Source organism: Lepeophtheirus salmonis, chromosome 2, assembly GCF_016086655.4.
Source record: "Lepeophtheirus salmonis chromosome 2, UVic_Lsal_1.4, whole genome shotgun sequence".
NCBI lineage: Eukaryota > Metazoa > Arthropoda > Copepoda > Siphonostomatoida > Caligidae > Lepeophtheirus > Lepeophtheirus salmonis.
Window position 1 is genome coordinate 15,283,108 of NC_052132.2, and position 17,719 is coordinate 15,300,826.

General features: G+C 33.7%; 1 protein-coding gene across 2 annotated transcripts in view; it reads right to left on the bottom strand.

The window, feature by feature from the left end:
- Positions 1-17,719, bottom strand: part of LOC121132287 (G protein-activated inward rectifier potassium channel 3) — a 91,092-nt gene that overhangs the window by 38,811 nt on the left and 34,562 nt on the right. The window contains exon 2 of one of the 2 annotated variants that reach the window (XM_071886624.1): positions 2,812-2,914. The exons of the other annotated variant lie outside the window; for it this stretch is intronic. The gene's annotated coding sequence lies outside the window, so the exon portion shown is untranslated. The remainder of the gene's footprint in view (positions 1-2,811; positions 2,915-17,719) is intronic. 2 annotated transcript variants of the gene reach the window in all.

Sequence of the window (17,719 nt, forward strand, 5' to 3'; positions counted from 1 at the left end):
AAAATAAGAAATATTTCAGTTAAAAATCAATTTTTGAGAATCAAATTTATATAAAAACGAATCAAAGATATTTCTACAAACTTTTATTTATTTACTAATCCAATATTTCTTTTGAAGTTTATTTTTTTGCAATCAAAACTTAGCAGTAGAATAACTAGGAAAAACTTGATTTTTATGGAATCAAAAAATATGTCTCAATACGAACTTTTCATATAGGTACTCAAATACTATATTTAGCTATATTTTTAATTAAATATGTACTCCTTTACAAGGGACAACAACCTTGCGACGCTGGCAAACAGATTGGGGGCTCTTGATAGGGAAGGCTGTGCCATGATGGAAACTTAGAATAGATCCAAATTTGGAATAGAAGTGTGGCAGACATTCTTCACCAAGACACACAGCCTGCAAAATCCAGGGGGTCGAGGTCAGGCTGGAGGAGGGCCACATGAAAAGCAGAAGTCAGCCACATTGTTGCTGCAATAAGTTTTTCTGGACTGTATAGGAGGGGCCATTTTTTTTTTTTTTTTTTTTTCTTTTACTCACATAATAAAACCTTATAATTAAAAATAACGCTGATAAATTCGTGATTAAATGTCACTCCAAGTTTTAGGCCTCCACTCTATCGGGTACCTGTTTATTTTATGAACAATAATCTAGTTAAGATTTATTTTTGGAGTGAGTTTGAAGATAATGTTAAAATAGAAGATAGCTGATTCCTAAGTAAAACTTTGGTTAGTAATCTCTTCCTTTTTTAAACTTCTTTCATGGGGGAAAGTTGATTAAACTCACAATTTTTTTTAGTTATTTCCGTTTTATTAAAAGGTTGTGATTATTGAATTTCAACATTCCGATGTTGTTCTCTCCAATTTCGAGATAGAAAGCGAAAGTATGCTATGTATGCAAACTTAGATAGTATACCCAAAATAATCACCTCTATTGATGTTTACTCGACAAAAATTTCTACGCTAAATTCACCTACATCAATAATGATAAATTAAAAAAGTAATAATTTAATCAATTTCTGGTTTTAGTTTGTCTCTTAATTGAGTTGGTACAATAATCATTTTCATGCAAGTTACAAATCAAGATTGAACAGGATAGAGTATTATGTTAAAAATTGGTCAAACAATATATGTTGGAGCCTCAGGGCTCCTTTTGTCTTTTATGATGTATTTACCTCTTATTCAATTAAATTAAGTATGTACATTATACAATAGTTACTATTTGCCAAGTTATATATAAATAATTTTGTTGAGGGAGTAACCATTGTAGAACTCAAATAACTTCTTCGTTTTTTAACTTAACAAGAAGAAAAAGTTTGCAACAAAACTTCGTTCAATAAAAAAAATGTAAGGTCAACATCGTTATTGATTCTGATGTGAAGAGATTTGAAAGTTTCTGATTCACAACAAGTGTGTCATTGATAACAAATGTATTTTACGCGAGTATTAGGACTGTAAAACGGATTCGAAATAAGTTGGAAGAGACTTGGGATAATAACATTTTAGTATTAAATTTTTCAGTTCTCTGATTATGTCTCAATTTAAAAAAAAAACTAAAAAGTATGAAGCATTCACTTAGTAGTAGTGGGGAAAAAAAATCCATCACATTCATAAAAAAATTAAGAAATGAACAATAACATTCAGAAAGTTGAAAAAGTGATAATAATAAATATCTTTATAAAAATTTTTAAAAGCTACAAAAATTTTAAAAGGCTAATTTCAAAAATTATTAACAATATTTTCTTTATTTTTCAAATGATGTTCTGATTCAGAGACAAGGTACCATAACTCTCCGTAGACTCTCGGTATATGGATACTAAAAACAGTGTGTCTTGCTGTGGCATAAATAATAATACCACTAAAATTTTATATGCTGATCGGCCCTCACAATGTCAGGTTTTTTTTGCAGTATTTGCCTTATAATTTAGAAGTCTAAAATAAAGTGATTTCTTTCGTGGGACAAATTCCTTTCGCATAGCTAATCCAAAAAGAATAATGACCAATGACTGTGTTGTTTCCAAGCCACTTACATTTACAAATAATCTTTAAAGCTGATCTCAAGGTCAATAAACACATTTATCTTGAGATTCTGAAGACGGTAGTGTTTGCTGGATGAAGGAGGTGGCAATGGGCATGGTGTGTATGTCACTCAAGGACTCCCTGCCATGTATAGAATAAGTTATGTTTCTTGTTGAATTGTGATTGTGTATCAAAGGATTTGTAGCCTTTTAACTCGGCAGAACCACCAAGGCCAGCCCTATCAACACTATCTGTCTAAGGATTCAAGAACTTAGACAGGGAGATGCTGAAGCGATTCTGAAGCCGCTTCTGTGGGCGGATTGAGGCCACTGTTGCCACTAAAGGCAATAAAATTGAATAAATAATTAATTTCAGACAACATCCACACTGTGTTTTTTGTTTGAAATAAATATATGGAAAAATGAGTGAGTGATGTTATTTTTGTTATTATGTTAAGTCAGTCACAAGTAAGAATACATAACCTGTAAATTTTATAATCAATGATGTCAAATGTATATACAGTTAAATCTGGATATAGGAAAAATACGCCTATGGTCAACTCTCTCTCTCTTTAACACCAATTCTTTAATAAATAAAATACTTAGCAAGGAACAAACATGAAGTAAAAAATCCGCATAAAGTCAACTTTTCCCCCCTTTTTTGATATCTACTTTATAGAAATTCATGAGATTGAAGAATTCCCCATTTTCTACCTTTTTTAAAGGTACAAATCCTAAGCTGCCGTATACATTTTTTCTGTGTATATATATATTTAAAAATAAATTACCTATTGTTTTCCATTTCTGTCCCCCGAACAACACTTTCCTTGAATGATAAGTAAAAATCCTCGATGATCTATCAAAAACAGGATCTAATCAAACATTGGCTGCCTTGAAAAGAGGAGTTTCAAAATTACTTATTTACAAAAATATCCAAAAATGTGTGGTTTTTTTGTGATATTCATCGAATAGAGGAAAAATCCGGATATAGTCAAATTTTTAACTGAAAAATAGCAGTTTCCTTTATGCGGATTTGACTGTATTTGTGTCCTTTCAAAGACTAATATGTGTTAAAATAATATATTATATCTATAGTTATGAGATATTCTCTTGATATATGTGCATGTGTACTTGTCTATTAACAAAGTTTATTTTCGTATGATCATTCAAAAGGATAACAAATTGCTTACTAAATATTATAAGATCATTAAAATTTTTAGTCTACGTATCCATTCTTAACTCCCTGAGCTTGCTATATATATATATCATTCTTTTGAAGGTAATGGATAATATTGATTATAAAATATTTAAGGTACCGAGTGGTCCATTAAAATCTAAACACTTTGAATTTTAAACTTAAACATGAAATAACTTATTAAATAACAATAGAATTTCAACAAAATTAATTAAATTAATAGTATAAATAAATGTGTCTATGAGCTCTCTTATTGGTGTTTGAATGACGAACTTTCCCCCTTGAACTACACCCAAAAAGGTTAGTTGAGGTGTTGGCATCAGGGCTATAAGGGGGCCAAAAGTGTCGAAAAAAGAGTTCGAAAGAATCATTCAAAAGAGTCTTGCAACGGAAGAGATGGGTATCTCCCATTTCTGGTGTTAAAAGTCCACCCACTTTTTTGATAGCTCTATCAACAGTCTCCTATGAAACCCCGAGATCTCTTGCATGGGCCCTCATGGACTTGATGGGATTGGTCTGGGCTATTTTATTTTACTCTTCCGGGTCCAGTTTGGCTTTTTCGACAGAGCCCATCTTCCTTTCCAACGTTTTGGACTTGTTGACGGCATAGACGATGGTCCAAGAGACGCTCAACTTCTTGGAGGGCGCTAATGGAAATTCTTCGATCACGATCAAGTCTCATTTTTTCGACTTTTACCCAAGCTTGAGAGCTCAGACTAGTTTTTATTTTATAACTAATTGTTTATGCTGTAATATATCAAAATATGAATTAATTTCCATCAAGCGGCCTTAATTAATTATTGAATTAGTAAGTGTTCAGATTTCAATGGACCACCCTGTATATAAAGTACTTCTAAAGGTAGCTGGTATTATTGATTATAAGATTTTTATGGTTTTTATTTTTATACTCATGTTTATGGGATCTTTGAATTGATACAAGCTATACATTTAGGCAATGCCTTGTATTAATGTACAAGCCCATATCTTGAGGATGAACAAATTATCTATGTCGCCACTTTGGCGTGCTCTATTGACCAACGCAGGTACTTAAACAGCTGACTTTTTTTTTTGTAAGATAGCTTATTTAAACTTGCACCAGTAGGAAAAAAATGGAATCAATAGACAAATTTGTTACCCCAAATACTTGGAAAAGGCAAGGATCCCTCCCTGGAATCCACTCCGAAGCAAGGACATAGCAATTGCTACGACTTTAAAACTCAGTGAGATGTTCGTTTGCAAGGTGAGGAAGGAATTTGAGGCCTCTAAAGATGATTTTTAGGTAACAACAATGTGGACTTAGGTCAAAGATCGAAGTGGCCACGTCATCCGCCCTCATGAGTTCCCCAGGCCAAAGTGTCAACATTGATGCCTACTTGGACGTGCTAGAGACCAAGGTGAAACTCTGAATTGACATGGTTGCCAATGGGTGGCCTTACATGAAAAAAAGTCTCAAATGGCTCCAAGACAACTTTGACCACTTTATCTCATCGGACTTTTGGCCTCCAAACTTGCCGGATCTATATCCGACTAATATTTTTCTGTTTAGGGAACAATCGAACGACAATCTAACCGAACCCCCACCTACCCCAAACACGAACGTATTAATCGGATAAAGAAGGAATTCCATGATTTACAAAACGTTACTAAGCGAAGGCCTGCTAGCACTTTCGCACTCGTATAGAGACTGTAATAGATGTTGGGGTCATTTTATTAAATAAAAATAAATTATTGTCCGTCATGCATTCACATCCCGGTTTTATTTTTTTAATTTGATTGCTGCTTAGAGAGAAAATTGCGTTGGAAAAAAAAATCCTTTTCGGGCACATATAGCTTGCGTACCCTGTATTTAAGATAATAACTCCCTTTAGGAGCGTATTAAGGTTGTATTTCAAAGGGTACACTGTTTTTATGTGTACCAATCCCAACCATTATTTGATTAAATTACATTTGACTTTTTAAATTGGAATGAAGAAATATTTTAGTTCTTTTTTTGGTCATATTAAATTTGATAACAAATTTATTTCAAATTAAAAACATAGTTATGTTATATAGTACTTATGGAATCAGATGTCTAATTTTGGCAAATGACATATGTCGTGACTTGATGAAAGGATGGTAAATTAATTTAGCATTCATGACATGATAAAACCTTAGTTTATCATAGATATAGGACACACGTGAAGTTTAATGAGTAGGTAGAGTCATTCTTCATGATAACTATTTATTACTACAGAAAAATGACATGTGGAGTTGAATCAGTGGCGTCATATGACTTTGTCAATTTTTTTCCTGTCTTTCTTTATTTATTTAATTTATGTAGAGTTCTTTATTTTTGTAAATATTCCTTTAATTGGTCAGATGTCTTTGAAGTCAACATCTAGGATTATTGATAAAGTAAAGCTTGTGTGTCTAATTCGTTCCAAAAAAACAAGAGTCTTGTTTAAAATTCGCTGTTAATCGATATTACAAATAAGTTATTTATGACGTTATGCAAAGTTTAAGAAGAGATGTTTGAGCATATCTGGAGTTGGATGATCAAGTTAAACATACTAGGTGCAATGAAAAAGTAAGGGGACATTCAAATTTTGCAGGCGGTGTTCATTTGTTATGCGGGATTTTTTATTTATTTTAATACACTCGCCACCAACATATACGTACTGTTTTGGCTGTATAATATGTTTAGTTTGTTTGTGAGAGGCATAAAGGTTAAACGTATTTGTGTGTTTGACGATTTTTTACTATTGAAAGAACATGGATCAACAGACTTTACATCAAATTTTTTTTGTAAAAAATTAAATAAAGTACTCCAAAATACTTGACATGTTGACAGAGGCATACAGCAAAACTTTTTGCGTAATAAAAAAAATGTTAACACGTGGTACAAGCTCTTTCAAATTGGCCAGGAAGAATGACAATGACGTGCCTTGTTCTGGACACCCAAGCACGTTTACAACAGATAAAAACGTTGAAGCTGTGAAGAAAATTACTATCAAAGAAGTTGCTGAGGATATTGGCTCGTCCAATAAATTTTTTTCGAACGTTGTTTTGCCCATTAACAACACCATAATAATACCTCATATTCACCGGAATTTCATGTTCCCAAAACTGAAGAACCCTATGAAAGGACGGAGATCTGCAACGATTGAGGAGATGAAAACTACGTAGCAGGAAAAGTTCAAGGCTATACCGAAAAGTGATAACGAGAAGTGATATGAGGTTTGGAAAAAGTGTTGGCAAACGCCTATTGTATGTAAGGGGGACTACTTTGAAGAGAACAACATAAATATTGATGAATAAATTAATATTTTCTTAAAAATAGAGAGTCATCTTACTTAAGGAACACACTTTGTATACTCCTTTGATTCACTATATCTTCCATTGGCTCTAATATTAGAAGAATAAAATCCGTTCTTAGTTAAATAAGAATGATCATAGGCCTAAGAAATTGTCAAATTAAGAGCATATTTAAATTCTTATATATGTTAGTTTTATATTTATAATTTCATGCTGTAATATATGGATGGATAGATTCTGAATCTTATATCTGTATACAGTATTTGTTATAAAACATATCGTGTTCTTTTTAGATCTTCGAAGTGATCCAGATATTTATAAACTACGAAAGATCTTTATTTAATATAACGAAAGCAAGAACGATGGTTTATCTATAAATAAAAAAAAGAAGAAATTCGGTCTCTCATAATAAATGAAACCGAAAAGAATTGGTCCACCGTTTTAGAACGCGGTCTGGAACGAAAAATAGGACGAGAAAATATCACTTAAGAGCAAACTGAAATAAAAATTCCGTGCTAGACTCAGCACTACATATTATGCATGCTATCCGTAATTCATTTTCGAGTGTCGATACTTGATCTAAGATATAACTATAACATTGAGCATGCCCAATTGTATTTAGCAAGAAAGAAAAAACAAGAGTATTTGTAATTGAAATCTCGGAGGGATGTGGGTCAACTCATACAATTCTACAGTACTAGGAAAACTGCCCTTGGAAAAATTGCTCGTGGAAGATTGCCCTGGAGAAAATTGCCAGTTAGGAAAATTTCCCGCAAGAAAATTACCCCTACTTTGTTCAAACTTCATGATGAATAATAACTCAATATAAATTCGTTTAATATTATTTATGACAAATATATAAACATATCTGTTTGTTCCATCACCCCAAGGGACTACCTTCAAGTGTGAGTAATTTTATTGCAATACAATTACATTGCTATTTTTGAAATTAAATCCAATATTCTAAAATGTAAATGGATTGAGAGGATTGGTAAGGGGGCGGGGAATAAATAGCTTAGGGCCTCTCAAAATATGGTTTGAATACTCTCCGCCCTTGGATTGCCCAATGTCCCGGGGGTAGCGTGGGATCATTAAAAACCATCGTCAAATTCATCCAATACATCCTACGAATCCCTCTAATACCAAAAATTAGTTCCAAGGCCTCGGTTCGCTCGTGGTACTTAGGGGTACCCCTGGATCCGTAATAACCCCTGCCAATTCATCCAAGGAACCCCTCTAATACAAAAAAAATAGTTTAATATCTCGGTTTGCAAATCAAAAACCGCATTTTTTCTGTGTTTGTACGTCCTTTAAATCTTTTGTCTGATGGATTCTGCGTTACATGCAAATAACGACATTATTTGTATTTCAATAGTCTTATCAATAATTGTATTTTCTTAAATTTTGTAATGGTTTCACTCAATTTTAAATTACTTTCTTCCTCTTTTTTTTTTTTTTTTTTTGGAAACTATAAGCTTAATAAAAGCACTTAAAAAATGTTTCATGTGTTTATAGCTACAAACCGAATAAGCCCAAATCTTCCAAGTTTGAGTAACATCCCCGCCAAAATGATCGAACCTATTAATGGAGCTTTGACGTGAGTCAGGGGTAGTCATAGGGGTGGCGAGAAAATTGGAAGTTTCACCAAGAAAAGCTAAGAATATTCTTAGAAGTAATCCTAAAGAGGGGGGAGGCTGGGTTGTCAAACTGATTTTGTGGGGAATAATTTACCTAATCCTGGTAGTAAATGAAAATAAAATATCATTTTAATAATTATAAATCCTTACAAAAAAATATTATAATAAATTTCTTATCAACATTAATAAAGGCCTAAAATAAATGCAAATTATGGGATAAATCTTTTAAAAATACATCAATAATATTAAGCAAATTTATAATGTGTTATATTATTTATGATGAAGTTTGAACAAAATACCGGCAATTTTTCCCCGGGCAATTTTCTCCAGGGCAATCTTCCACAGGTAGTTTTCCACGCTCAATTTTTACATATACCATATAATGAAGAATCTGTAGTTGAGACTCAAGGAAGTACTCTGATCTCTAGATTGAAGTACTTCACTAGAAAAATAAATTGACCAAAGTATTCTAAAATATTTTTTCCATTCTTAGAAAGAGAAGATACAAGTGTTGAGTAGCTACGTGTGAATGAAAAACGGAGAGTAATACTGAGGATTTCTTAGAGAGTTGCCTTCTACATATATGATTAAAGGAAGGTTTTCCTGTCCATCGACCCTTAATAAATCCAGGCTATACTAGGTACAACTACTAGTTAAATATATATCCTTCACTACGTCATTATTTAACTCCTGGGTAATGCCCTTCCTTTCCTACTCCATTCCATTTTAATCAAAACCTGATATAACATTCTTGTGTACTCATAAAAGACGGAGAGTAACCTTGAAGATTTGTTGAGGATTTATAAGTCCCTTTGGGATCGACAACGGAGTCATTCTTGCGAATGACCTTGTGCATTTCCTTCTTCCCCTCCACCCTTGTAACAGCTGATTGTAGCTGACCTAATCATACGTTATGGGAGTTTAGCTGCTCTCTTCCAAAACGTTCTTCAAATTGTAAGAGTGACCATGTTGATTTTCGTGTTCTTTTTTTAACATGCCCGATATACACACAATTTTCATGACTAATTAATCCTTCCGAGCAAGTTGTTCGTTGAGCTACGGTGCTCCATGATTTTATAATTGTTTTTATATATTTCCTTATGTGACTTGAACAAATTCTAATTTGTTATTCTACGTATAGCTGTTTTCAAGGGATTTGTGTTTGAACTCGTAGCATAAAATGTTATGTGGAAAAAATTCATAATAAATACAAAGATTTCCTGAAGTAAAACATTTATTCCAAAGAGGGTATAAATAATGGGCATAAATCAATCAGCAAATTGATATATTATACATATTCTGTCAAAACAGTTGGTACTTAGAATCTCTGATGGCATTTACATCCCATCGTTTTCTTTTTAATATATTAAAACTTACTTTTTAATGATATTTTTTTAATGTTCATTGCGGATGCCGAAATCATTATTTTTAAAGTTTACATTGAACAGGTTATATCTTGAATTCAAATCCAATAGTAATAAAAAATATATATTACTAAATCATAAAAAGCCATAAAAGTCTATTTTTACTTATATTAGAGATGTTTTAGAGTCCCTCATGTCTTAAGTAGTACTCAGCCTCGTAAACGTTTCAATATGATGTCTCAGATAGTCCCTGTATATATATTATAAAAAAAGCCCTAGTCCAAAAATAAAGAACACTTATATGGTATATTAAAGATTGCTTTAATTAAATTGTTTAATACGCCCACGTAAAGTGTATTACAAATATGTCAATCATCTTTGAAGAGATAGAGATGGATAAATCGTAGTAAAAAGAATTGTTTTTCATATTATTTGATGATTGACCCTCCTATATTCTTAAAATCATGTCTGATTTTGACAATACGTATATAGTACATATTGATTTCTCTTATAAGAGAAATCCCTTTTATTTTAAAAAAATTTCTTATTTATATTATATATGCTTTATACCGGGTGTTCAAAAAGACTACAAGAAACCTTTGGCTATGTAAATCCTGGACATCCTCCTCCAATGGGACTTCACAAAGGCTTTGAGGTTGGCGTACGTAAGCTATTTAGTTTGCTCTGACCATTTGACTTTCTCGATTAGAATATTATATAATCAATTCATATATGATATGAGCTGATGCATTATTATTGTACTTTGAGGGGGAGAGGGATGTGGGTGATTGGGGGGGAATGTTCCTCTGTTGTATCATGTTATTGTTATATTTTGCATTGAGCTAGGACTTTTCCCATTTGATAATGTTTGAGTCATAGGTTTCGTTCAAAATCCTGTTAAATTTTCACATTAGTAGACAAGTCATGCTGGATGTTAAGCATTCACTATATGAAGCAACGTTTATTATTTGTTATTTAGTTTGTTTATTATGAATGTTTTAGAATAAAGTAGATTTTAATTTTTTTTAAATTGTATTTCTAAAGAAATTGTCAAATAAAAAATAAATATATGATTTATTTGTCAAATGTCTAAATAAACTTTTTTTTTACAAGTATATATTAATGTTTCAACAACACGGAACCAGAACTGTTGTGATTTGGAGGGGGGCACTCCCGCATGGTGTATTTCATTGGGAAATAAGACGAGGTCACTGGGAATTTTTGATTATTTAGGCAGTAACTTGAAAATAGCTAAAGAACTTTTAAATAGGTATAATTTACCCTTTTCTGAAAAAGGACTTTTTTCCAATAGATTAAACTAAATATTGACAAAGTCTATGAAAAAGGACTCAAAAACTTTATAAAAAGTCATTCAAAAACATTACTTGTCATTCGACCAAAATGAAGCACATTATTTATCAGACAGGCCTTTTATTGTTTTTTGGGAAAAAATAAATTGAAAGGGCCTCATCTTATTTTTTTTTTTTTCTCAAAAATTACGAAGGAACAACTTATTTTAAAGATGTTATTGTCTTTTATTTTCATATAGGTAATATTTGGCTTTTAATAGCCTATATTATATATAATATTTGTCACTGAAGGTATTAACTAGTGATGAGCCTAGAGCTGAATTTTGCTATTTTCAAGTTTCTAAAAAAATACTCAAGGAATTACGACCTATTCTCGCCTGAATACTTAATAGTCACAACTACACTTTCTGCTCTTTAACAAGTTCCTCATTCAAAAAATTATATTTTCAAAAGAATTATTGATAATCTTTCATTCAATCCCCCCTTTAATTGATGTTAAATAAATTCACTTAAAAATCACTTTAACTTATTTGAATTGTTGTCATAATCGTGAATCAACAGTATATATAATCTTTTACTATAGTTGGTTTATAACCAATATGTTTCTAATCACACCTTATGCTTATTTCTATGAGTGAATAATGAGTGTAAAAAAATAATAGTTTGTAAATGGGCCACATTTTTTTCTCAAATATTCATTGTTGAAGAGAAAAAATGGATTTAAAAAGCCCTTCCCGTATAAGTAATAATAAAGATTTTCATTTTATACAACAACATTTTTAACCGGGTCAGATTAAGCAGGTTTTTTCATCGTATGGACGCAAAACTTTCTGAATCTGAATAAAAAAGATACTGCAACGTTTTGTAAACGTTGCCATGTGGACGGGGCCGTTGTTATAAATTGGACAACAATAAAATGGGATGAAAATCTTGTCAATATTGAACAATTTAAAAAAAACGTTATCAACATGGTAACCATGATAATTTGAAGAATGTTTTGGAAGAGAGTAGTTTAGCTGCCTTGACGTATTCATAGTTACGCTACAGTCAACTGTGGCAAGGGAGGGAGAAGATAAGGTAATACACCCAGACATTGACAAGAATTACTCCAATGTCGATCCTCCAATCTACTCTGAATCTAACAAGGACCTACAATTATAACTCCCTAAGAAATCCTCAAAGTTGTTTTTTTCTTCTATGAGCACACACGAATTTTCAATCAGGTTTTGAAAATAATTGAATGGTGTAGGAAAGTATGTTCACTATTCAGAAGTTAAATAGAAATGACAACAGTTAAGGAAAAACAATTCATTCTTCAGATTACCCATTTCAAAAAAGTGGGACAGCTAAACAATACAAACGATGAACATCAATAACAATCAATATGTTTCTACAATGTATTGCCTATGTGAAGACATAAATTATAAATTTTAAAGACGAGAAGTCAGTCTATAATGTGCTTGTGAAAGAAAAAGAGAAATCCTAATTTTGGATGAGTTACGAATACGAGTTTGTTGACAAGTTCCGAGTGTTTTTGTTTTTGTTTGTTTACTTCATAAGACTCGAATACATATTGACGAGCTTTGTTCCTGGCATATCACTAATACAAACCAAATAACAGCCTCCATTTTTCATTTTTATTACTTTGTATAATAAAAGCAAATAATACGGACATTATCAAGTTTCTGGACTTGTTCTAACCGATTGAATGTTGAGTCCAATTGGAATACCAGAAAAGTTAAGGACACCTCTTTTTTATTCACTATATACCACCATTATATTTTCAAGGAAATGATGGGATTTTAAATCTTATAACTTAAGCTGTCAATTCACTTCAAATTATGACGTGAGCATGTAACTATTATTAAAGTAGGACACTTTCATGATATTATGTCCTTTGAACCTCCTTGATTGGTTAAAAGTACAAACTTTTTTTTTTTTTTTTGGGAAAATATGTTTACTAAATGGAACTACTAAAACCCACAAAATGAAACCATTATAATTGGTGACGCAAGCATGAAGCAATTTATAGGTAATAAGACCGAGAATTGATTTACTTTAAAAACTGTTCTTGTATATCATATCAAGTTTGATATGCAAGTTTTGGGCATCATTATACCGACGACCTCATCTACTGAATTACAGGGTGTCCACGATAAATTGGAACTATCTTAAAATTCAACCTGCTTGATAAAAATGGAATTTGGTGTGTATTTGTTACTATGAAAAAGTTAGACATGATATATAACATTAAATTTATTCAACATGTCCTCCCTCAGCAGCCACCATCGTCTCCATCCTACCCTTAAAGATTTGCATGCCCTGATGACTTCCGTAGAATCGACAGCATTCCACTCCCTCGTAATGGAGCCCTTCAGGGCTGCGATGCTCTTGTGGCTGACCTTGTACACCTCCCTCTCCAACTTCCCCTACCAGTAGTAATCACACGGATTGAGGTCGGGTGAGTTGCAAATGCCAGGTGTTGCGATCCCAGAAAGTGATGTCGTGGGAGTTGAAGAGGTTAGTCGTCCTCATGGCGATGTGTGCGGGCGCTGAGTCTTTGTAGAATATGAACTCCCTCCCAGCGGCCGTATCCTTCATCCAGGGGATGGCAAACTCCTCCATGACTTCGCAGTACCTGATCGCGTTAACCCTTTCCTTGGGATTGAAGAAGAAAGGAGGCATCACCTCACCAGTGCTTCAGATGACACCCAGGGTCATCACGGAGGCCGGGAACTTTGTGGTGAAGACCGCAGGGACCTCTTCTCTCTCCTTGGCAAGCCACCTGTCATTCTGGACGTTGTAGCTTCTGTCGACAGTCCAGTTCTTCTCGTCGGAGAAGAAGATGATTCTTCCTCCATGGCTCTTCAGGTCATTGAGGAGACATTTACCGATGGTGAGCCTGGTGGCCTTCATGGATGCCGTGAGGATGTGTTGTTTGGCCATTCGGTATGACCTGTACCCGAGGTCCTCATTCACAGCCTTGGAGACCAGCTGCTTGCTCACTCCACGGTTCTTGGCCAACCTGGACAAGGGTAGTTAAGAAGCTTGTAGACAGTAGAGGGCTTGTGTCCCGTGCGAGCCAATTCGAGGATGGCGTCTCTCCTTGCTTGTTCCATGATGACTATTGTTTGTTGTCAAAACAATTGTGGTCGAAGTTATAGTGTATTGTTCACGCAACCTTTTGTATTAGTATGATTTAGACCCAAATATCCACATTATGGATCTGGATAAAGTTTAAAATAGTTCCAATTTATCGTGGACATCCTTTACAGGGTGCAACCTCTATTTTACAACAATAATGATTTTTTTAAATGGATTTTCTAATAAACTAATCATCCCATTTGAAAAAAAAAAAATAAAGAATCCCAAATGAAACCCGGTAATTAAAAAAAAATTCATTAATTATAATTGCCTTTGACTTCAATAACAGCCTCAACTCGACCTCAGAAATGGGAGCAGGTCTTGATAACAGTCTCCTATGGCACTTTCCTTCATTCCTCCTTAATCCTGTATATCAGGTCTTATTTTTGGGGTGCAGAAGGATATGTTGGTGTCCAACTTAACTGCACCCCAACCTAAGAAGTCTATGGGGTTAGGGTCTGGTGAGGTGGGAGGGCAAACATTACGTCTAACAAAGTAAAAAAAAAAAAAAACACTTACAACATTAACAATTTTTTTCTCCGGAGTGTGGCATGGACCAGGGTCTTGTTGCCAGACACGCAATTTCTGATCAGCTTGTGCAAACAGTAGAGATCCCTGGCAATAGCCCTTATCGATTTGGAAGTCTCATCATCAAGGAAATCCTTGCCCCTCAGGTGTGCTTCGCTGTTGATTCATAGCTAGCTCAAGACTCTTCCAGTTCCTTTCCGGCTCTCTATACAAATGGATTGTCCTGGTTTAAGAAGTTTGTTTATATCAACATTGTCTCGTCCGGTGCAGATCGCAACAAAGACACTCTGACTTGTACACGATTTTGTAATTTATACTTTGATGATCGATGATATTACTTGACACCAAAACAAATAACACCCTACTTGCGCATGCACAGTTGTTGCAGGGGTTCAAAGTTCATTGTTTAACAACATCCGTACGCTGTAACTACACGATTGATAGTTTTTGCTAGCAAAATCCACAAATTCTTAAATGAAGTACTTTAATTGTTCTTAATGGTGGAAGGTGGTAACTTTTTATTAAAAAAGTATAAAGAAAAATATTGTTAAAAAAACTTTAGCAATCAATTTGCGCAAGAATTATTCAATATGGGCGCCTCAAACCTTTATCGTAGGTTGCCACAATATAATCTGCAGACATCATCTGCTTCTTGATGCAGGCCTTGAGCTCCTACACATTTTTGGGAAATGTCTTCCCAACCTTGCTCTCTATGATGCTCCACATACTGAAGTCGAGGGGATTTAGATCAGGACTCAAAGAAAGCCAGATTGTGTCGTCCCAGAAGTCAGCAGAGTCCTCCTTGCATAAGTTCTGTGCCCCCCAGGCACCGTCTTGGGGGCACACATAGTTATTCTCAGGATAGTTAGCCTTAAGTCAGGGCAAGATTTTCCACCTCAGAACCTTATAGCAGGCTCAGCCCAATTTTCTCATTGGGCTTGTAGAAGACGAGATCCATTTTCTTCCCATCAGAGGCCACGACTCCAAAGTACATTGTTTGGGACAGATGTTAAGCAGAAGGTGTCCTGGACTTCCTCAGGGATGCTGCTATAAATCTGTCGTTTCTGCAGTTCAAAACCTGGTCGAAAGTAAAGATCTTCTTGTCTGAGAAGATCTTTACAGTGCACAGATGACTCTTCAAGTAATTAAGGACTTTTTTGCATCTCTCAAGCCTTAAGGCATTCATCCGGTCCGTGAGGAGATATGTTGGGGTCCTGGTAAAGCTCTAAAGGTGGAGGTCGTCATGAACTGCCGTCTTGATGGTAATCTTGTCCTCTTTGAAATTGTCAGACAAGCAGCGCATTGATTCTGTTGGATTTCCTTGACCTTGAACTCTAGGGGCTAGAGAAACGTTTCATCTCGCTTCAAACAATTTCCTCCACTTCCTGCATTCAATTTTACTCAATTCTCCATTCTCTTTGGCCACCCTCGTATTCTGGGCTGTACTCATAGTCACGCCGACAATGTCTGAAAAGCTTTTTGTATCAACATCCGCGTCGAGAAGATCCAAAACCCTTTGCCTTTTTGATTCCTATTCACTCATTTTTCGTCCGATTTGGATGAAATTAAAACAAAACGCAAGAAAAACGACAAATGTATCAGAACATTGTTTGAGATGTCCCCTGAAACCTTAATTAAAGCCAAAAAAATAATTTCAATGACGCAGAAAATTTCCCTATCGCACTTTGTAGATATTAAGGAAAATGTGTTGCCCTTTTGATAATTCATTTTTGTAATTTTGATCTTGTTTCTCTTGGAAATACAGTTTTTTTATTATTGTTTATATTAAAAAAATTTATATCTTGGTTTTCTTCATTTAACCCTCTAGTTCAATAAACCCGTTTTCAATATGATATTCACTAACTGGGAATTAGGAAACATACTTTTTTTATAATTTGCCAGCACTGAAGTATACAGAAAATCTAGATGTTTTTATTGAGGACTATGAAGTAAGGAAAGATCTATACTATATCCTTGGAGACAAAGAAACACTTCTGATGCTTGCCAAATTAGGAAATAAATTAGTTAAGGAAGATTAATTATTCATTAAGGTACATCTTTAATAGTTTCTTTGGACTTTTACCTAGAGCCCTATTAGTGAGTCTAGGAGTAAGTAAAATGCATGCCAAAAACGTACATATCTTCCATTTTACTTGTATATTACAAACGAATATTAATTGATATGTATTTTCTTTTTTGCCTTGGGTCTAATCAAATGAACGAAATATGTATATTCCAGCCGGGAAGGATATTGTCCACCAAACTGGACATTAAGACATGTTGGTTAATCTTCACACCCTCCTCAATGAAAATGAGTGCATCTTCTTACCGTTTGACTTAATATTGGCCACTGGGCGGCTTCTTATACCAGATAATGATGTGGTACTCCTGAGGAGGAAACAAACTAGGGCGTCCCCTGGGTAAGTTTTTGGAACTTTTTGAAAAAAATTTTTTTTTTAATTTGCAAAAATATTTTAAAAATTAAATTTCAAAAATTAATTTTTTTGGCAAAAAAATTGAAAAATTAAATTTCAAAATTCACAACCAATCACAAAAAATGAAATTTTAGGGAAAAATTTGAAAAATCCACAGCTGTTGACAAAATTTGGAATATTAAATGTATACGGGAAAAATAATTGCAAAATTAAACTAAATTTCAAATATTAAATTTTCTAGTAAAAAGGAAATTAATTTGAGGGGGGAGGGATACAGCACTTCCAGCCCACCCCGTTCTAACGCCCCTGCAAACGTTTTATTATAAATTCTTTTGACAGGTCCATTATTAATTTCCCTCTAATTATTGTCCGTCCCATTGGATTTCTCTCAATGAGTGTACTTAATCAATTTGATAATTGAGTGTTGACTGTGGGTACATATTTTGTCATGTTGACTTTTGTTCTAAATGAAGAAATTTAATTCATTTTTCCCCTTTTTTACTAGAACTATTATTACGTTAGGTCAAAGTTCTTAAACTATATTTAGTTTCAAATAATATATGTATATATATCAAGTAACATGCGATTATTTATTTATTTAAGAATTTGCATGTTGCCAAAAGTGGTACTTATCATTCCTAAGAACATCTTCTTTAAAGAGAAGCTAGGATCTAATTTGTACTAGTATATACTGACATATTTTCGGAGCAATTTACGTAAACATTATTTTGAAGGAATTCAATAATATGTATTAGTCTTTAACTTTGCTTCAATTTCTTGAAGTGGGAG